Genomic DNA, 22,355 nt, shown 5'->3' with positions numbered 1-22,355 from the left:
ACACATGTGGCCTTTGTACCCCCCCACAGGAGTGAACAGGTGTACAGAAACCGGAAGAGCTACCATTCTATGAATGTGCAGATGGTGTGTTTGGCTGACCAGTACATCCCCCATGTGAACGCCAAGTTTCCTGGCTCAGTGCATGACGCTTACATTTTGAGGAATAGCAGCATCCCTTAAGTGATGGGGCAACTCCAGAGGCACTGTGTGTGGCTATTAGGTGAGGACAAGGACTCTCTACAGTGTGAATAGTTGTCTGGGTCTGGGGTTGTCCCTAAGGGTTAGTGTGTGTCTAACAGTTGTCCCTCAACATTTGCAGGTGGCTCTGGCTACCCCAACCTGTCATGGCTACTGACCCCAGTGAGGAATCCCAGGACAAGGGCAGAGAAGCGCTACAATGAGGCATATGGGCGAACTAGGAGGGTTATAGAGTGGACCTTCGGCCTCCTGACGGCCAGGTTCCAGTGCCTCCATATGACAGGTAGTTCCCTTTACTACTCACCGAAGAAGGTGTGCCAGATCATCGTGGCCTGCTGTATGCAGCACAACTTGGCTTTGTGACGACAGGTGCCTTTTCTGCAGGAGGATGGTCCTGAAGGAGGTGTTGTGGCAGCTGTGGAGCCTGTGGACAGTGAAGAAGAGGAGGCAGAAGAAGAGGACATAGACAACAGAAACACCGTGATCCAACAATACTTCCAGTGAGACACAGGTAAGAAGACATCACTGCCTCCTACATCTGATAAAATTGTTCGACCTCTCATTTGTCTGTCACTTTCACCCAGTGTATGGACCCTAATGTGTCACTTTCCCTTTCGATTTCATAGATGTGGGTCCCACTGTGTGGCCTCTGCTATGTTACCACATGGACTAGAGCTGTGTGACATAGGTATGTTGACAATAGTATGGACATTGCTGTTTCCCACAGTTATTGCAAATACACATTTGTGAAAGCACAGACTGACTCCAGATTGTTTTGTGGTTCAAGGGTGTTTATTTCAGTGCTAAATAGTGGAGGGAGTTGTAAAATGGGTAGGGGTGGTGGTGGAGGAATGTCCATGGCAGAGTCCAGTCTATTTGTCTCACCGGTGCATTGTCCAAAGGGGCATAGGAAGTGGAGCTAGGGCTGCTTAAGGATGGACAGAGTGCCAAAGTGGGACAGAAGGATGACATTCAGGTTGGTCTCATTTCTTGGCGGGGGTCATGGCATTGTTCTCTGTCTTTGTCCTGGATCTCAGGGACCGCTTGCGGGGTGGTTCTCCATCTGCAGGGGGTGGGGTGCTGGTGTTGTGGTCCTGTGGCGGTGCCTCCTGTCCACTAGCGCCGGCGGAGGTGGTGGGCAGTTCATCGTCCAGGCTAGTGTCAGGGGCCCCTTGTTGTGCCACATTGTCCCTCCTGGTGTTCACGAGGTCCTTCAGCACCCCTACAATGGTGCCTAGGGTGGTATTGATGGATTTGAGTTCCTCCCTGAACCCCAAATACTGTTCTTCCTGCAGCAGCTGGGTCTCCTGAAACTTGGGCAGTACCGTTGCCATCGTCTCCTGGGAATGACGGTACGCTCTCATGCTGTTGGAGAGGGCCTCGTGGAGACTGGGTTCCCTGGGCCTGTCCTCCCCCTGTCGCACAGCAGACCTCCCAGTTCCCCAGTTTTCTTGGGCCTTTGCCCCCTGAACCGTGTGCCCACTGCCACTGCCCCAGGTCCCTGTTGTTCTTGGGGTAGTGGGTTAGCCTGGGTTCCCTGTAGTGGTGGACACACTGCTGCTTGATGTGTCCTGGGGACAGAGGAATGGGCCTGCTGGGTGGGTGCTGTGCTGGTGTTTCCTGAGGGGGGAGGCTCTGTGGTGGCCTGTGACTGTGTGAGGGGAACCGACTGTCCAGAGGTCCCAGATGGGCCGGGCTGGTCATTTAGATCCAGTTGGACAGAGCTGCTGTCATCACTGTGGGCCTCTTCTGTGGGTGGAGTGGACATGTCTGGAACCTCCTGTCCGGTGACGTTGGGTAGGGGTCCTTCAGGGGTGTAAAGCATGATTATTGCATCTGTGTGTGCCATGGTGTGCAATGGGTGGGTGACCCTGTACCCCAGTGCTTACATTCTGGTGTAGGACCTTGTGTGATAATTGTTTAGGGGTCTGTGCGTAGTGGACATACATTGGTGATGGGTGTCCATGCTTTGTTGTTGCATGCAGGGCTTGGTGTTGGGATGTGTGGTTTGTGATAGTGAGACATATGTGAGGAGTTGGAGTGATGGGGGAGAGGGCAAGGGTGGGGTTATGTGATAGCATGCAGGTAGGGTGGGGGATGAAGTAGTGAAAGATTTGACTTACCAGTGTCCATTCCTCCAGCTACTCCTGCGAGGCCCTCAGGATGCAGTATAGCCAAGACCTGCTCCTCCCATCTTGTTAGTTGTGGGGGAGAAGGTGGGGGTCCGCCACCAGTCCTCTGAACCACAATGTGGTGTCTTGAGACCACGGAACGCACCTTCCCCCATAGGTCGTTCCACCTCTTCCTGATGTCATCTTGTGTTCTTGGGTGCTGTCCCAATGTGTTGACACTGTCCACGATTCTGCGCCATAGCTCCATCTTCCTAGCTATGGTGGTGTGCTGCACCTGTGATCTGAATAGCTGTGGCTCTACCCGGATGATTTCCTCCACCATGACCCTGAGCTCCTCCTCAGAAAACCTGGGGTGTCTTTGTGGTGCCATGGGGTTGTGTGGGTGATGTGTGAGGTGGTGTATGTTGTGATGTGTGGGGTGATGTTTAGTGGTGTGTAGTGTTTTGTGTGTGGATGTTGTGTGAGTGATGGTGTTGTGTGCCTCTGTATGCTGGTGTGGTCTTTGCTTTGCTGTCTCTCTGCTTCTGCCAAATTTGTGGTTGTAAGTGTGTGTGTGTTTTATATTGTATTGGGTGTGTGGGAGTGGTGTGTGTATATGTATCAGGTGTATGTATTTGGAATTGTCCAATGTGGTAGTGTTTTGTAAATGTGTTTGTATTTTGAGCGCTGCAGCGTGTACCACCAATGGAATACCGCGGTTAAAACACCGCCGCGTGGATTCGTGGGTCGTAATAGTGTGGGCGTATTCCTGTTGGCGTGACAGTGGAGGTTTGGTTATTGCCAGTTTATCACTGACCTTTGGTGTGGCGGACTTGTGTGGGTGTCTAGATTTTGGCGATTCTGAGCTGTGGGTCGTAATAGCTGTAGCGGTTTTCCGCAGCCACAGCGGTGTGTTGGCGGTCTTCTGCATGGCAGTAAGCGGGATTTACCGCCAATGTTGTAATGAGGGCCTAAATTCTCCAAACTCATGGAAACATCATCTTGACTTCATCTAGACTGATCTAGCAAACTATGCTACACAAACAGTATGCTCCATAAGACTGGTCTTCTTTGTTACTCTTACAAAATCCGATGGCTGCAAGAAGTACCTCTTAAATTCCTCTATTTTAAGATATTATAAGGATGTTAATGGTAAACCAGAAATTCAATACAGCCGAACTACTGGCCCACACAGACTGTTGGGGGTCAGGGTGCTCTAAGGGAGGTTGTAACTCATTACACATTTTGGGGGGCTTCTCACACTTACAGGGCAATTGGAAACATGTCTGACAACAGATCGCTCTCATGAGCAATTGCTCTGTATTTTTTTTAAATATTTTTTATTAGTAATTTAGAAAAACTCTCATACAGCAAAGTATGGAACAACAATCATATGGGTTATAGGTGCCTAGCACATATGCACAGATCTTTGGATGCAGTTTGTGCCAGTTCATTTTGGCCGAGTTTGGTGTAGTAGCCAGTCACCAGAAAGCTTTTGTTAAAGGGGATGGTATCTCAGCCGTCGGGATCCAAGGGTCCAGTTCAAGGCGTAAAGTGCAAGGTCTTGGTATAGACGAAAACTCAACGTATTGACATCTAAGAAGAATAATAAAGGGGGGAACAGTGGTGGAACAAATGAGGACAAAGCTGGAGCATAAGACATAGGGTATCAAGTCTTGATCCCTTCACATGGCTAAGTGAGTAGCTTCTGAAAGGCCTGTTGAGGTGTGCACCGAGGGGTACTGTGGTCTAAAGAGAGATAGCTGAACCTGTGGGGACGGTCACTAAACCTCAGGTAAGGGAAAGGGCATCAGGAGGAGAGGTCACCCTCAGCAGTTGCTTCAGTCAACTTGGACATCAAGGCATCCCAATCGGCGGCTGTATATTAAGCTTCCACCCTGTGGAGATATATACTTTCCCGCCTAAACCCATACTGTAAGGGATATGCACTAAGGTTGGAGGGGCAGGGGTGAGGGCTCTCCCAGTGAGTGTTTTTCTTCGCACGCGTTAAAATCAAGATAAGGAAACGGGAAGCTACTTTGTATTTATTTGAAAGCAGGGATATACCTAATGCAGCCACCTCCCAAGAGTTCAACTTGGACAAACCAGTGGTCATCTTGGGTCACCTTAGTACTTCTGCCCAATAATTACGGAGAAGTCAGCAATCCCAGAGATTGTGTCTGAAGTCAGCTGCTGCTGAGGTGCATCCAGTGCAGTCGTCCGATGCCCCGTGGAAAATACTACTGATGTGTGCCAGGAGGGCAAGGCCTGGGGAGGATATAAAATTGTTTACGTTTCAGTCGGGTGTTACGGGAAACTTTCTGTGGGAATTCTAGCACTTAAACCCATTCCTTCTCGTGAAGGCAGTTGCCAAATTCACCATTCCAGGTTTCCCATCTCGCTTGTACTGAAACCTGTGTTTGGTTAACTAAGGCCTTACTGAGCAAAGTGACCATTCTGTGACCCATTCTCATGATGTGCAAGGAGTTCATCAATTCGTATATGAGTGGTCTCGATTCCACTTTGGACTAGATTCGCCTTTGGACGTTCCTCATCAGGCCACAAGCAATTTCCCTGTAAGCCCTTCTGCTCATCTTACTCACTCTGACGTGATATGTTACAGGCCTCTACAATCACAAGTGCAACTTAGGTTTTGGCAGTGTTTAAATCCGTAAGAATATAACACAAGCAGCACGTCTGGAATGGTGTTTTTGGCAATCATCAGGACAAGAATTCAGTTGCTAACTATAGAGAATGAGATATACTGGAATGTAGAGGAGGCATGCGCAACATTTGTGTTAGGTATGTATGAAGTTGCATAACTCAGAAAGAGTGCGTTGCATACGCTGTGCAAATTTTTCACAATTCTGCATTTTCTTCTCACTCCTGGCAATTTCTTAACGCAGCCTACTTCCTGTATCTCATGTGAAAACTGAAAGTGACAAATGCTCAGGCGTGCAATTTTCATGCTACAGACCGTCCAGCATTATTTCGATGATTAAACGTAATTTAACATCATTAAAATATACATATCTATTAGACTAAATAAAATATTGCGAATTCCGCAGACCAACAATATATACCATGGATCAAACTCCTAAATGATATTCACTGTCCCACGTTATTGTCTATGCTTTCTTTTTTCCATTTTGAACTTCAGTTAACTGAAAGGGGGAGACACCCCCATTTCTGGCTTTTCCACAATGCATCAAAGGTTTAAGATGAGAATGACATTGTAGGAAAGTACCATCTTGCCTGGCATGTTACCCCCATATTTCACTGTATATAGGTTGGTTTAGTCTATGTGTCACTGGGACCCTGCCAGGCAGGGCCTCAGTGCTCATAAGTATGTGCCCTGTATGTGTTCCATGTGTGATGCCTAACTGTCTCACTGAGGCTCTGCTAACCAGAACCTCAGTGGTTATGTTCTCTCTGATTTCCAAATTTGTCACTAACAGGCTAGTGACTAAATTTACCAATTCACATTGGCATACTGGTACACCCATATAATTCCCTTGCATATGGTACTGAGGTACCCAGGGTATTGGGGTTCCAGGAGATCCCTATGGGCTGCAGCATTTCTTTTGCCACCCATAGGGAGTTCTGACAATTCTTACACAGGCCTGCCAGTGCAGTCTGCATGAAATAACGTCCACGTTATTTCACAGCCATTTACCACTGCACTTAAGTAACTTACAAGTCACCTATATGTCTAACCTTCACCTGGTGAAGGTTGGGTGCTAAGTTACTTAGTGTGTGGGCACCCTGGCACTAGCCAAGGTGCCCCCACATCGTTCAGGGCAAATTCCCCGGACTTTGTGAGTGTGGGGACACCATTATACGCGTGCACTATACATAGGTCACTACCTATGTATGGCATCACAATGGTAACTCCAAACATGGCCATGTAACATGTCTAAGATCATGGAATTGTCACCCCAATACCATTGTGGTATTGGGAGGACAATTCCATGATCCCCCGGGTCTCTAGCATGGTACCCGGGTACTGCCAAACTGCCTTTCTCCACTGCAGCTGCTGCTGCTGCCAACCCCTCAAACAGGTTTCTGCCCTCCTGGGGTCCAGGCAGCCCTGGCCCACGAAGGCAGAACAAAGGATTTCCTCTGAGAGAGGGTGTTACACCCTCTCCCTTTGGAAATAGGTGTGAAGGCTGGGGAGGAGTAGCCTCCCCCAGCCTCTGGAAATGCTTTGATGGGCACAGATGGTGCCCATCTCTGCATAAGCCAGTCTACACTGGTTCAGGGATCCCCCAGCCCTGCTCTTGTGCGAAACTGGACAAAGGAAAAGGGAGTGACCACTCCACTGACCAGTACCTCCCAGGGGAGATGCCCAGAGCTCCTCCAGTGTGTCCCAGACCTCTGCCATCTTGGAAACAGAGGTGTTGGGGCCACACTGGACTGCTCTGAGTGGACAGTGCCAGCAGGTGATGTCAGAGGCTCCTTCTGATAGGCTCTTACCTCTCTTGGTAGCCAATCCTCCTTCCTTGGTAGCCAAACCTCCTTTTCTGGCTATTTAGGGTCTCTGCTTTGGGGAATTCTTCAGATAACGAATGCAAGAACTCATCAGAGTTCCTCTGCATCTCCCTCTTCACCTTCTACCAAAGGATCGACTGCTGACTACTCAGGACGCCTGCAAAACCGCAACAAAGTAGCAAGACGACTACCAGCAACATTGTAGCGCCTCATCCTGCCGGCATCTCGACTGTTTCCAGGTGGTGCATTCTCTGGGGGTAGCCTGCCTTCACCCTGCACCAGAAGCTCAGAAGAAATCTCCCGTGGGTCGACAGAATCTCCCCCCTGCTAACGCAGGCACCAAAAGACTGCAACACTGGTCCTCTGGGTCCCCTCTCATCCTGACGAGTGTGGTCCCTGGAACACAGCAACTCTGTCCAAGTGACTCCCACAGTCTAGTGACTCTTCAGTCCAAGTTTTATGGAGGTAAGTCCTTGCCTCCCCACGCTCGATTGCAAAGCTGTGTACCGCGTGATTTGCAGCTGCTCCGACTCCTGTGCACTCTTCCAGGATTTCCTTCGTGCACAGCCAAGCCTGGGTCCCCAACACTCCTTCCTGCAGTGCACAACCTTCTGAGTTGTCCTCTGGCGTCGTGGGACTCCCTTTTGTGACTTCGCGTGGACTCCGGTTCACTCTTATTTCAAGTGCCTGTATGGGTACTTCTGCGGGTGCTACCTGCTTCTGTGAGGGATCCCTGAGTTGCTGAGTGCCCCCTCTGCCTCCTCCTCCAAGTGGTAACATCCTGGTCCCTCCTGGGCCACAGCATCACCCAAAAACCTCTACAGTGACCCTTGCAGCTAGCAAGGCTTGTTTGCAGTCTTTCTGTGTGGGAATACCTCTGCAAGCTTTATCGTGACATGGGACATCCATCTTCCAAAGGAGAAGTCCCTAGTCCTCCTCTTTCTTGCAGAACTCTAAGCTTCTTCCACCCGGTGGCAGCTTCCTTGCACCCTCAGCTGGCATTTCCTGGGCTCCTGCCCACTCTTGACACTGTCGCGACTATTGGACTTGGTCCCCTTGTCTTACAGGTACTCAGGTACGGAAATCCACTGTTGTTGCATTGCTGGTGTTTGTTCTTCCTGCAGAATCCCCCTATCATGACTTCTGTGCTCTCTGGGGGTAATAGGTGCACTTTATACCTACCTTTCAGGGTCTTGGGGTGGGGTATTTTTCTAACCCTCACTGTTTTCTTACAGTCCCAGCGACCCTCTACAAGCTCACATAGGTTTGGGATCCATTCGTGGGTCACATTCTACTTTTGGAGTATATGGTTTTAGTTGCCCCTATACCTATATGCTCCTATTGCAACCTATTGTGATTCTACACTGTTTGCATTATTTTTCTTGCTATTACTTACCTAATTTTGGTTTGTGTACATATATCTTGTGTATATAACTTATCCTCATACTGAGGGTACTCACTGAGATACTTTTGGCATATTGTCATAAAAATAAAGTACCTTTATTTTTAGTAACTCTGTGTATTGTGTTTTCTTATGATAGTGTGCATATGATGTAAGTTGTATAGTAGGAGCTTTACATGTCTCCTAGTTCAGCCTAAGCTGCTTTACCATGGCTACCTTCTATCAGTGTATGCTGCTAGAAACACCTCTTCTACACTAATAAGGGATAACTAGACCTGGCACAAGGTGTAAGTACCTCTGGTACCCACTACAAGCCAGGCCAGCCTCCTACAGACATTAACATCACTTTATTTGTAAACTGGAATACATTTGCAATTCTTCATTGTAGTGGGATAGGAATGAGGCATTGTATTACTTGTATTACGTTCTGTTAGAGTGTGTTATGTTATGTTTAAGGATGTTTTGATAATGTAAGGCTTGCCAACTACTAGGAAACCTAAGGCCAGATTTGCAAGAAAGTGGTGCATCAGCTGTGATGCACTACTTTTCTCATGCTCTCTTGCACCCCTTAATGACACCATGTGTGCACCATGTTTACAATACGTCGCACCATGGCGCATGTTGGGACAAAAGTGCCAAAAGTTATGATGCTATTGTGGTAGTTTGCAGGATTAGCGGCATAAACTGTGGCGCTAATCCTGTAAAGTAAAGGGAGGCCCTCTGAAAGTAATAGGCATGTCATTTTAGTGCCTGCTCTAATCTGGCGTTACAAATGATGCTAAAAATGCCACAGTGAAAAGTAAATTTTCCTGCACCATTTTTACAGGCCTCCCTGCAGGGGAATTCCCCCCTTGCATACTTTACCCTAAGAGGTCACAATGTGGCATAATACAAGCATTGTGCCACTTTGTAAATATGGCAAAGGAGAATGGCCTCCTTAACACCACATTAGAGTGAAAAACATAATGCAGGTGTGGCGCTTAGATGCGCTAGGTCCTTGTAACTCTAGCCCTTAACATGTTGTACAACTATTGGCACAAGTATGTGACTTATCCTGTGGAGGTTCTCCAATGGGGGATTCCATTCCCAAATCAAACCTTATGCATTTTCTTATGAAGTAGGTTACTAGACTAAAGGCCTCATCTACAAGAAACTGGTGCATTGATGCGTCAGTTTTTTTGCACCTGCCGCACATCCCCTAACAACGCCATGGTTGTGCTGTATTTACAGTGCAGGGCTCCATGGCGCAAGTTTTCACAGACGCATGAGAAATTCTGACGCACCTTTTTGGTGCTAAAGTGATGCATTGCTTGAGTTACGTCGTTAAACAATGCGAGGAAAGTCCCTTTGGAAAAAGCCCTGTGTCAATTTTACGCCTGGTCTGAGCAGGCAGTAAAATTTTTACACATTAAAGTCATAGGATGTCGCAGTGAAAAGTTGTAAATTTCACTGCGTTAGTTCTACATAGCTTTTTTCATAGGAACGATTATCCTGCATACATTATACCATTTGCAGATATAATGTGACGCAGGGCTTTACAAACTGATGCATTGTGCCCAATGTGTCCGTTTCTAAATATGGAGCAGTGTAGTGCACTACTATGCCTCTGATGCATGAAAAACAAATGATGCAGCGCAGTGCAAGGGGCTTGTAAATGAGTCCTAAACTTTGAAGAAGGCCATGGTAGGAGCATGACCAAATTTCACAGACACTCATCCTCAAGACTCTTATCATGTCTGACCCAAGAGCCTCTCATTACCCTGACTATAATGTTAGTTATTATAATGGGCATTGGTCTGTTTTAAGGAGCCCTTTGCTCCCTGCAGTTTTCCAATACAAAAGCTTGACAAGTCTTATGTTGGGGGCAATGCTTTATCTACTCTGTTTAAACCTCTAATATCAGACTGAAAGTAGACAATGCTACTTCATGCTAGGAGCAATGCTAACTAACCGGTGCACCTGTAATTCTTTCTTGAATAGCTTAAATAGTAGGCACGTTTCAACTAGTGAAGCTGTGGCTGTCTTGGCAATCGACATGCCAAGGACATGGATCCATCCCTTGTGCATCTAGTTTGGGCTCCTTTGTCTTAGATGACGTAAAGTCAGCCGAGTCCGAGCAGTTTATGTTTAAAGGTGGGAGATACGCTTAAGAATCGTCCAAGCAGGTCAAACCATACAGCATAATGAATTCACTGGTGTTTAAGCTGCTCATTCACTTGTCCTGCAGCTGGACCAAACGTCCTGCGCTAAAGGTCCCATTGCCAACGTAAATGTGTTTAACTTGGACATCAAGAACCTTATAGAGACCACAGATCTACATTTATTTCCTGACGCTGTATGTTCTCAGCTGGGACAGAACAGATTGAGAAATAACGGTTTTTGAGGGCACAAGTGGGGACTGATTTCCCGAGGGCCCTCTCTGAGTTCTGAATACGTAATCTTTTTTATTGTGATTTTAAATCTCCTTCTAAAAATTGTTTTACCTTTTTAAGTTGGGCTTGTTCTCTCCAGCGCGCGGGTAAACACCTGTTTCTATGGCGACGGAGAACTCGGAGGCCAGCCAAGTGCATAATGCTGGAAACTGTAGCCAGCATGCCTGCAGTCGTATCAAACAGCTAATTAGACCGGAGCTGCCATGTGGTTTTCATTGCTTGGAAAAGTTTGAATCTGTCCTGTTTGTGATTTATCACCTGCTCTCCAGGCACGCTTTCAGCCAGCTCTTTTCGTCTGCTGTGGGTGGAAGGTGGTTCCTGGGACGCAAAGTCAGGCACTGAAAGTGGTGGGTACCCCCAGACTGCGATGGGAGCGTAAGTGTCTAAAAACATTCTTACTTGGAAGGTAAAGAGAGAATGAATTCAGAAAATATGCATTTGGGGTTCTTTCTGAAATGTAGGGTCTGCTAAGGTTTTGAGAGTGACCGGACTACCTCTGTCTGCCCGGATATGTTCCACCTGTGAGAGCATAAGAGAACTTGGACCATGAAACCGTTGAAGGTTAGTAACTCTGACTCCAGGGAGAGCAGGCGAAACCTACACCTTGAGAAGGTCGCTTAGACTATGGTCATGCTGTCATTGCTGCTCTAGCTGTGGTCGTACTCGTATAGCACAAATATATAACAGTGGGATGTATTCCTGCTTTAAGAAAAGCTTGCATAGGTTTCAGCGGATTTCAACATGGGTCCCAGTTATTATGCTTTTTAGAGCGAACATGCACATCACTATGTTGCACATATGGCTTCATTTATGCTCTGTAGGTAAACCAAATTGGAAATGTTCAAATGCCTGCCAGAATGAAAACTTTCTCACAGGCATAAATGTATAAACAAAATAAGACATTGATCACCAGATCACACCTGTAATCTTTTCAGCTGTGATATATCATAGAGAACTATCAGATTGTTCCAAACAGCACTTACCAACAAGACACACATTGTACAATCATCCACACAGTTGGCTACTCCAAACCATGACTATCTGTAATTGATGGACACAGTGAATGCTATCTAAGGGATGGATAAGGTGCTGGTAAATGCTCCTGACAGACATTTCAGATACCAAAATTCACCACCCCAGCTCTTTGACCATAATACTACAAGCTAGAAAAGTAGAGGGTTGTGCCCACCAATTGGAGGCCGTGGAATATTTTGACCATATTCCCATGAGATGCAGTGTGCTCATGGGAAGAGTGGTGCTTCTAGTTGGATGAGGGCAGGAAGAGTCAGCTACATTGTGTTGTATTTTGTTGCTGAATGTTTGGAGCGACTCTTGTGCGTGAGCCTGATTGTGGCCAACTTAACCTGCAGATCAAGGGAAGGCAGTAGAGGGATTTCAGAATCAGTAAGATAGTCAATTTAGGTCTCTTTAGACTCCTAAATGTGTCTGCTGTCTTTGGTTTGCAGCCAGTCCATCAAAGTACATTTTTAGGTCTAAACAGTTGGTAAATAACCATTGAAAGTGCTTTCAATGCCATGGTGGGAGCACGTTTCCAATGCTGTTTATGGGACTTTTCCTGCATTTTGTGAATGTCCTTTTAGCACCTATCTCTAAATGAGCTGATAAGTTCTTCCATTTTTCGCAGAAGAGGTGGAATACAGGGTTAATGAATGAGCAGTGAAACAGAGACCGGGGAGGTGGCAAACACCCACAATGGAATGAGAAGAAACATCACACACTGAGCTGTGCTAGATTTTGGATGGCTCCAGAGTTTACTCATCTGCACTGCATTAGCTTCGGCTATTTCTCGTAAAAAAGATCTAAAACAAGTGTGTATCCTTCCTCCGTGGGCATCGTTGACAGCAGATTCTTGCAGGAACCACCCTCCTTTTTAGCAGATAAATACTTCCAATGAATAACACAAGGGAAAGCAAGAGATGAGCTGGAGAGTGAGACAGACGCGGGAGGACTAAAGAGGAAGGAGATTTAATATGTCTTGTGGCAATGTCCTGGCTGTCTCCAACACTAGAGTTTTCTCGACAATGTATGCTCTAGTCAGTGTTGGACAGGACTTTCATGCAGTCTGGCGCTGCCTGACGGGACAGCTAGAAAATGCCAATGTATTAGCCCTTTTTTCCCCCTGGGTTGACGGAACAAAAAATAAAAGCACACATACACACACTTTTAAACTGATCCATCTGTAACTTCCAGGCTCCCCAAAATGCCAGTTCAACACTGGCTCCATTTTACTTTTAGGAACTGTCCGGCATCGATTTCTGCATAGGAGTTTGAATAATAGCAAGTTATTTCCTGGTGGGTCCAGCATGATTCACCCCACAATACACCATTAGAATGCATGCTATCAGAACATGCTCCTGAGATATGCAGAGGTCCAGAAGCGCTGCAAGGGCAATCTTATAATACAGAACAATATAGGGCCCGATCCACAGCAGTAAACTTAACTCTTTGGTCTACGTTTACACCAAAAGTCTAACTTTTTGGTATTCACAAAGGTAAGTTACGAGTAGTATCTTACGTTCGCACTCGGGATCCTACTCATAACTTACCTTTGTGAATACCGAAAAGTCACAAACGTAGACTTTTGGTTTAAACTATAGGAAAGTCACTCTTTTTAGGATGGTTACCCCCACTTTGTACCTATTATCAGTGTGCTTAGACTGTTTTCACTGGGATCCTGCTAACTAGGACCACAGTGATTGTGCCCCCCCAAATGTGGCTGCTTTGGTACCCTTTGCACCCTACAATTGGCATACTGGTGTACCCCTGTAAGTCCTTAGTATATGGTACTAAGGTACCCAGGGCATTGGTACACCAGGGGTCCCCCATGGGCTGCAGCATGTATTATGCCACCCATGGGAGCCCATGCAAACTGTGTCTGCAGGCCTACCATTTGCAGCCTGCATGAAAAGGTGCATGTGCCGTCTCACTACTGGTCACTACACTAGGCCACTGTCTTTCTCACCTTAACCCTCTTTCACAAACTGAAGTGTAAAATTTCTTGAGTGCCCTGAAATCAGGATCCCCCCTGGACCCTGCCCTTCCTCACATATTTGTGCAGGGGGCGGAAGTAATTGTTCCTATGCTGACACATTTACTTAATGATTCTCTTTCCAAAGGAGTAGGACATAGCTCTTGGAAGCATGCTATAGTGAAACCGCTATTAAAAAAAACCTTCTCTTGACCCGACTGTGTTGAAGAATTTTAGACCCATTTCCCTTTTGCCCACCCCGCTAACATTTTGGATAAATACATCAATTGGCAACTTTCTACCTTTTTAGAAGAGAATAGGTTGCTCCATCCCACTCAGATGGGTTTTAGAACTGGTCACAGCACGGAAACTGCATTAATTGCAGTTACGGAAGAGGCTAGAAAGCGGGTTGACCAGGGTCTCACCACAGTGATTATTATGCTGGACTTGAGCACAGCTTTTGACACAGTAGACCACCAGGTATTGATCCAGAGAATGAGGGGCCTCGGAATTAAGGAACAGGCACTTGCCTGGTTTACTTCCTTCCTACAGGACAGGTCCTTTCAGGTCCTAGATCGATCGTTCCTATCAAACAAACTACAGTGCAGGTGTGGTGTACCTCAGGGCTCTGCCCTTAGTCTGACACTGTTTAACATTTATATGGCTCCCTTGGCCTCTTTGGTGGAATCATTTGGGTTAGCATTAGTGTCCTATGCTGATGACACCCAACAGGTGGTTTCCTTTTCTGCTAATGAGACCTCAGAAGGAGCCACTTTCCTTACTTGTATGCAAACGGTCTCAAGCTGGATGACTCAGAGTAAATTGCAACTAAATGAGGAGAAGACGGAAGTCATGATACTGGGCCCTGAACCAAAACCTGGCATTTCTCGCACCTGTCCTTCGGCACTTAGTGAGTTCCCTCCTCCCAAAAAACATGTGAAGAGCCTGGGGATCAGTCTGGATCCCCTTCTGACGCTAGACCTGCAGGCTACAAACATATCTACTACTTGCTTTGCCTTACTGAGACTTCTTAGGAAGATTTTTGTTATTCTTCCAGCACTGGTTAGAAGACTCATTGTGCAAGCTGTTATTCTTTCAAGGCTAGACTACGGGAATGGCCTTTTTCTAGGTTCCCCAGTATATGTTAAAAAGAAATTACAAAGAGTTCAAAATGCTGTGGCTCGTTTACTACTGAACATCCCAAGAAGTTCTTCTGTGAAAGCTGGATTGGCCTCCTTGCACTGGTTGCCTGTTGTACAGCAGATCAAATTTAAGGCTCTATGTCATATCCACAGGTCTTTGCATGATAGAGGACCTGTGCTCCTTAGGAACTTGGCCACTTTTTATAGGCCGAATAGAGATTTGAGATACACTACTCTTGCTTTAGTAACTGTACAAAAAATAAAGAAAGCAAGATGGGGTGGGTCCTCTCTGATGTTTTTAGGAGCCAAATTGTGGAACTCGCTGACTCTTAATCTTCGGCTGATGAAGCAGGAACTGGAATTTCAAAAGGCCTTGAAAACTATTCTAGGTCCAGTTGTTTTTATTCCTTTCTTGTTGCTTATCATTCTCTTCCCCTCTGTGGTTAGGGTTTAGTAGCGCTGGGAAACCCGAGGGTAGCCATGCACTCTATAAATTGTGTAACATAACATAACGTAACATTTTACCCCTATGGTAGGCCCTTTCAGCCCAAAGTGCAGGGTGCAGGTTCCTCTGTGTGAGGGCACCCCTGCTTGAGCAGAAGTGCCCCTACGAACTTCAGTTACTGCTAGAGAGATCTGGCTCTGGCTCTGGCTTCCTAGACACTGTTCACTAACTTAAAAGGGGTTACCTGAACCTAGTATAAGGTGCAAACACCATAGGTGTCCACCACACACCAGGTCAGCCTTCCTCCATAAACCTAGACTGCAATTCTAAGTTTATCATGGTTGTTAGAAATGGGGTCTTTGGTTGGCAGTCAGGTTACCCCCTGTCCAAACAAGGACCCTCACTCTAGTCAGTGTAAGTCACACACAATCCAAATTATCCTGTGCCCACCCTCTGGTAACTTGGCACTGAGCAGTCAGGCTTAACTTAGAAGGCAATGTGTAAAGTATTTGTGCAAAAAATCATACAATAACACAATATAGCACCACAAAAATACACCACGCAGTGTTTAGAAAAATATATAATATATATCTGGATATTTGCAGGTCAAAACAATAAAAGATGCAATAAGAAAATGTGATATAAAGTGTCTTAAGTCTTTTTAAAAGTAAACAAAGTCTCTTTCAAGCACAAAGTACCTGGTTGGAGTGAAAAATCTCCACAAAGGGCCGCAGAGGAGGAGATGCGTGGAAAAATGGTGTGTGCGTTATTTTTCACGCGGGGAAGACGTTACATCGATTTACGTCTCGAGGAAGGGTCTCCTCTTCGGGTTGCAGGGTTTTGAGACGCCCCGGGGTCTGTGCGTGGAATCCTGGGCTTGTTGACCGGCTGTGCGTCGTTCCAGTGGGCGATGTGTGGAATTTTCTCCCTCACGGCAGGCGCTGCGTCGATTTCCCCTCTGGAAGTCGGACGGTGTTGTCCAGGTGGGCCGTGCATCAAAGTTCTGGTCACACCACAGGCGCCGGGTCGATCCTTTCCTCACAAAGTCGAGCAGCGTCTTTCCGGTTCGCCGTGCGGTGAATTTTTCACAGTGGAACAAGCTCTGCGTCTAATTTTTCGCAGCACACAGGGTCCAGTTGCAAGAGAGAAGTCTTTTTGGTCCTTAGACTTCAGGGAACAGGAGGCAAGCTCCATCCAAGCTCTTGGAGAGCACTTCTGCAGCAAAGCAAGAGAGCAGCAAGACAGCAGGGCAACAGCAAGGCAGCAGTCCTCTGTAGAAAGTAGTCAGGTGAGTCCTTAAGGCAGCCAGGCAGTTCTTCTTGTCAGGGTGCAGGTTCTGGTTCAGGTTTTTTCTCCAGGAAGTGTCTGAGGTAGTAGGGCAGAGGCCCTGTTTTATACCCAAATGTGCCTTTGAAGTGGGGGAGATTTCAAAGAGTGCCTTAGAAGTGCACCAGGTCTCCTTTCAGTTCAATCCTGTCGGCCAGGGTCCCAGTAGGGGGTGTGGCAGTCCTTTGTGTGAAAGCAGGCCCTCCACCCTCCCTGCCCAGGAAGACCCATTCAAAATGCAGATGTATGCAAGTGAGGCTGAGTACCCTGTGTTTGGGGTGTGTCTGAGTGAATGCACAAGAAGCTGTCAACTAAACCCAGCCACACGTGGATTGTAAGGCACAGAAAGATTTAAGTGCAGAGAAATGCTCACTTTCTAAAAGTGGCATTTCTAAAATAGTAAAATTAAATCCAACTTCACCAGTCAGCAGGATTTTGTATTACTATTCTGGCCATACTAAATATGACCTTCCTACTCCTTTCAGATCAGCATCTACCACTTCAACAATGTATGAGGGCAGCCCCAATGTTAGCCTATGAAGGGAGCAGGCCTCACAGTAGTGTAAAAACAAATTTAGGAGTTTTACACTACCAGGACATGTAAACTAAACAGGTACATGTCCTGCCTTTTCCCCACACAGCACCCTGCTCTAGTGGTTACCTAGGGCACACATTAGAGGTGACTTATATGCAAAAAAAGGGGAGTTTTAGGCTTGGCAAGTACATTTAAATGCCAAGTCGAGGTGACAGTGAAACTGCACACACAGGCCTTGCAATGGCAGGCTTGAGACAAGGTAAAGGGGCTACTAAAGTGGGTGGCACAACCAGTGCTGCAGGCCCACTAGTAGCATTCAATCTACAGGCCCTGGGAACATATAGTGCACTCTACTAGGGATTTACAAGTAAATCAAATAGTCCAATTTGGTGTGATCCAAGGTTACCATGTTTAAAGGGAGAGAGCATATGCACTTTAGCACTGGTTAGCAGTGGTAAAGTGCGCAGAGTCTAAAAACCAGCATAAACAGTGTCCAAAAAGTGGAGGGAGGCAGGCAAAAAGTTAGGGGTGACCACCCTAAGGCTGTCAGGTCTAACAATTGTGAATCAGGCCCCATGACTCTGGGCCCACAGTGTTCATTTAGAACACTTCAGTTTGAGCTGTATTAGTATACGCCTCTTGACCCCAATATTATTAGGGTGACCCAAGTAGATCCCCTTAGCCTTATATGGAAATATACATTTTTAGAGAAAAGGGGAACTGTCAGGAGCCTCCCACTTGTCCCCTTTTAGTGAGTTATGCTGTGCTAGATGAGGAGTGTTACGTGAGACAAAGCTGTCAAAAAATGTTTTCTCTGCGAGTGATGATAAAATGGAGTCCCACCCTAGAACTCCAAATCAATACGTACACACACAATGATTGAAATTTCACAATTATATTAGTAGTCATCATGCAGTATTTATCTACATGATGAGTGCATTAGTATGATCATAACACAGCAGATAATACGTAAAGGTTAAAAAAGTCGCATAAATCCTATTTCTTGAAATATTCCTAGGTTAAAAGTTTTATTATTATTAACCTTTTAGCCTAGTCCCTGGCCTGATTGTTCATTATGGTTTCAGCCTTCCAGCCTTAATGACTGTATCAGTACAACAAGCTTTTCTATTCCAAGCCATGAATAGTTTCTGCACTTGCCCTGTGCTGTCAGTGGGTCAGCAAATAAAATTCAGAACTTCAGCCTCTCACATCGGCAACTTGTCCTTCTGGCTAGCCTGTTCCCTGCACCACGTACCATAAATGTGACCATATATAGCTTTATTGGTAATGGTGTCATATGTCAGGAGGAGGCGTTATTAGGGTCAAGCATGCGTTGCAAGCGCTCGCGCATGCGTATCGCAGCGAGACGCTTTAGTTATTAGAAAAGGGCTCGGAGCCCTGTTGACGTCACGTCAGAGTGTTTGATTGGTTTGTGGGCTTGCCTAGTAAAATCTGCTTACTTTCATTAGTGGAAGGCATGCATACGTCATGCCTTTTCCGGTGGCTAGCCCTCCTCGAGCGCAGCGAGCAAGTACAGAAAACATGCGAGACTCGCTGTTTTCTGTCAGCTCGTGGACTACTTTTTCTCTATTTTCCTAGCGCGAATTCGCTTGGCAGAAGTCGAGCGCTTTACACAGTTAATTTCACTTTTTCGGGTTACGTACATAAAATAACTTTTGCCGATAGATGAAAAGTCGGGTTAGGAGTTGACAATGCGATCAGCTCTATCATGAGCAAACGCTAGACCCGTTGCATTGCAAATGCTTGTTTTTCGTTAGCCCCTGCTAGGTTACAAAAACTCGCAAACATGTCCTTTTACGAGGCATATGGAAGGTGCAAAAGTTAATGTTGATTTTACCACTTTCTTCCCACTTGGATGGGTCATTTTCCCCTACAGCTGTGAAGGTAGTGTGTGCACCAGAAAATAGGACATTGTCTTGTTTGAACTGTGGCAGAAAGTTTCTACACTGAAAACATGGTGATTAGGCATACCTTTGTTAGCTTTACATTCAAACAGGTAACACATTATCTAATGTAAAATACAGACATGCTTACTCGCCCTGCCATGCGTGACATGTGGAATAGAGGCATCTCCTTTTGAAAGGCACTGCCCCCTGTACTTTAGGCTTGTTTTTGGGTCACCACTGATGTTTCATGATCTTGGGGTTCAGGGATCCCTCTATTCCAGTTGTTTTGCGTTTTAGTAATTAAACCATCACTAGGTGTTAATGACAATGCCAGTACGGCAAAAGGCGGCAGGTAAACTTCTTAAACGTTCGAGAAATTGACTTGTAATGCAAAGCTACATGTTTAATAGTCAGGAGAGGTCCACAAGTTTATCCGAAGTGAAAAGATACAACTAACCAAATCAAGCATGGCAGGACCTAAATGCTCCTTGGATGAGGAAAACAAAAGGATAGAAAGGAAAGTGTCTCAATAAGAAGCAGGGAAATGAAATCCTAAGTGGCAAACTATACATAATCATCCTGGAGTTTTAACAGGATGCCTTAGAGGAGATGACAATCTCCTATTACTAGCCCCTGCCAAATGTAACCATTCTGTCCAATGATAGTAAGCACCGGACCATATGAAGTGCCTAGTTGCCAGCCACAGCCATCCTGACACACATTTCTGCAATAAATGGAGACTGTATCATGCTTTATTACATGGGCGAAAGGGTGGCTTACAGGGGTGGCTCCTACAATAGGGCAAGGGAGCGTTGCTCCTCCACCAGCAGCAGCAGCTGCAAAACCTTTTAAAAAACAATAATAAACTGTGTTTATTATCGTTTTCTTGAAAAGGAGCCGGGCATAGAGCACTCCCCTCAGAGCGCATGTGTGTTTGGCCAGCCGTCTCGGGCTGGCCAAACAGATGTGCAGTAGGCTCTCCACGGGCTCCCAATCTGCCTGGGAGTGCCCTGGCTGGGCGCTCCCAGACAATCCTGATGCTTCTTTGAGCAGTTTCAGAATAGACTGCAGGGTAGACTGGGAGCCTCTGCCTGCCTTGCCCGGAGACGAAGCAAAGGAGCGGTACGGTGCAGAGGCGGAGAAGGTAAGTGTTTTTAAAAAATATAATGTAATCTGCCCCCTCCCTGCCCCATCCACCCCCCTGCATGCCACCATGCCCCTTTTGCGACCCGCGACTGGTGGCTTATTGAGTTATTGATCCCCACCGACATATTCTGTGACCTGCATGTCATAAATTTGAATCACGTTATGGCCAACTCCACCTTAAATCCTGCTGAAGCCTAGAAACCCCTCAGTTTGTTGTCTTCCGCTAGTGCCAGGTTTTGTGATGCTTAAACTGGCTGCATCATGAAGAAGTTCTTAACTGAACTGTCTTGAGATGCCACATCCCTAGTCTTCCCTTGCTTCAGGGGCCCCTACCGGTGCAATACATATAAGCTTTTCAATCATGAAGTGGGCTAGTCTGAGGTTCACTCAGTAAAAGTGCTTGCACCTTCCAGGAGTTCAACACTTCTTTCAAACAAGAACTGGTAAAGCCAATAGGTCTCGTTCCTGACACCAGAAATTGTGGCTTTCCCCAGAATGCTGTGGTGCGTGTATACATGTGTGCAGTGGCCAACTTGTAATGGGCATAAGAAAAGCCTTGTAAGATGTGTGCTGTGCATGCACAAACATGTCCAGCAATCCACATGTTAAGATGGCTGCTACACATGCATGCACATGCACAACATCTATCTGAGTAGGGAATCACAAATGTTTGAAGATAGCTGTCTGCCAGTACATCGAAGGTTGCAGACAAAGGTGTTGTGGAGCAGATGAAGTATATGGGCAGTGGGGCTAATTTTTTAATGAAGAGAGGAAGTCAGGAAAGGGGAGGACAAGGGGAGATGGAAACTAGTAGAGAAAATTGCCCTTTCTGTACTGCAATGCAAGAAAATGACATCAGTAGTGAAAAGATACAACTAACCTAATCCAAGCATGTCAAGATCTAAATGCTCCTTGGATGGGGAAAACACAAGGATAGAAAGGAAAGTGTCTCAATTAGAAGCAGGGAAATGAAACAGAGAAGAAAGCTATCAAAGCAGACTCAAACCCCACTCTAGGTCTATATTGGATACAAAATGTCTGCTAACCAGCTGACAGGTAAAGCTGTCTATAGGCAAGTCATAATGACATGTAAACACATTGAGCCAAATTTACAAGAAATGGCGCATCGCTGTGTTGCATCAGTGATGCGTCAAAGTAACTTGCACTTCAGTACCACAGAATCCCACGCCATGGATGCGTTGCATTTACAACATGCCACACTATGGCGTTAGGATTCTAGCCGCAAAACAAAATGGAGGCAACCTTGTGTGCCATTTCATAAGGAAATCTGCTGCTTCTGCTGCAGTGATGCAGGGCTTACTTGCCGCAAATAGTGATGCTAATTGGCCTGCATCACTTTTGTGTGCGGAATGTAAAATAAAGTACAAAATATGACACATTGGTGGAAAAAAATGCACATTTCACAGAAGGCAGCCATGGAGCAGGGAGCCAGCAGCAGAAGCAAGGCAAACATCCCAGTGCCAGCCAGGATGTCCAGACAGACTCCTAGGGTAGAGGAAAAGGAAGTGCAATTTCAGTGAGGAGGAGAATGACATCCTGATCACTGAGGTGACAGAGCACCAACATCAGCTCTTTGTCACCTCTAAATTGCCACTAAGGAGAAAAGAGGCCATTTGGCAGTCCTTAGTCGACAAGATCAAGAGTGTGGGACAAGCGAAGAGGACTGTCACTAACTGCAAGAAACACTGGCGTGTTTAGTGCTGGACAAAGGAGGAGCTGGCCAAAAACCTGAAGGCTGCAATGTAGACCGGAGGAGGGAGACCAGTGCCCCAGGAGGAGCTGGATACCTTGGAGGAGCGGGTGACATCTGTCACCTAAAGCGACTTGGTGGCTGTAGTACCAGGACACAACAGTGCAGCACACGAGAAACAACTACAGCCACAGAAGAAAATAATAAAAAGGGGCAATGTGAGCAAAAATGTCATGTAGTGCAGTGCAGCTAGCTATGTCCCAGTGCTCCACTGTGCTGTGGGCAGGGCAAAGGGCAGGGATCTGGATCATGTCCTGTTAAATGGCTCAGAAATGTCAGTCACACAGCCCTATTACATGTTGCCCACCTCAGTCATGCTCCGTTACGTTTCTCCATTCCATGTGTGAAGTGCAGCACCAGTCCAGGCCCACCTTTGTCTACTGGCACCTGTAGTGGAATGCACAACATGAGTCACCAGAACTACGAGTCCCACAATACAAAGTAAAAAACATGGGGGCCT

This window comes from Pleurodeles waltl, chromosome 3_1 (genome assembly GCF_031143425.1).
Source record: "Pleurodeles waltl isolate 20211129_DDA chromosome 3_1, aPleWal1.hap1.20221129, whole genome shotgun sequence".
Classification (NCBI taxonomy): domain Eukaryota; kingdom Metazoa; phylum Chordata; class Amphibia; order Caudata; family Salamandridae; genus Pleurodeles; species Pleurodeles waltl.
This window is presented reverse-complemented; position numbering follows the sequence as displayed.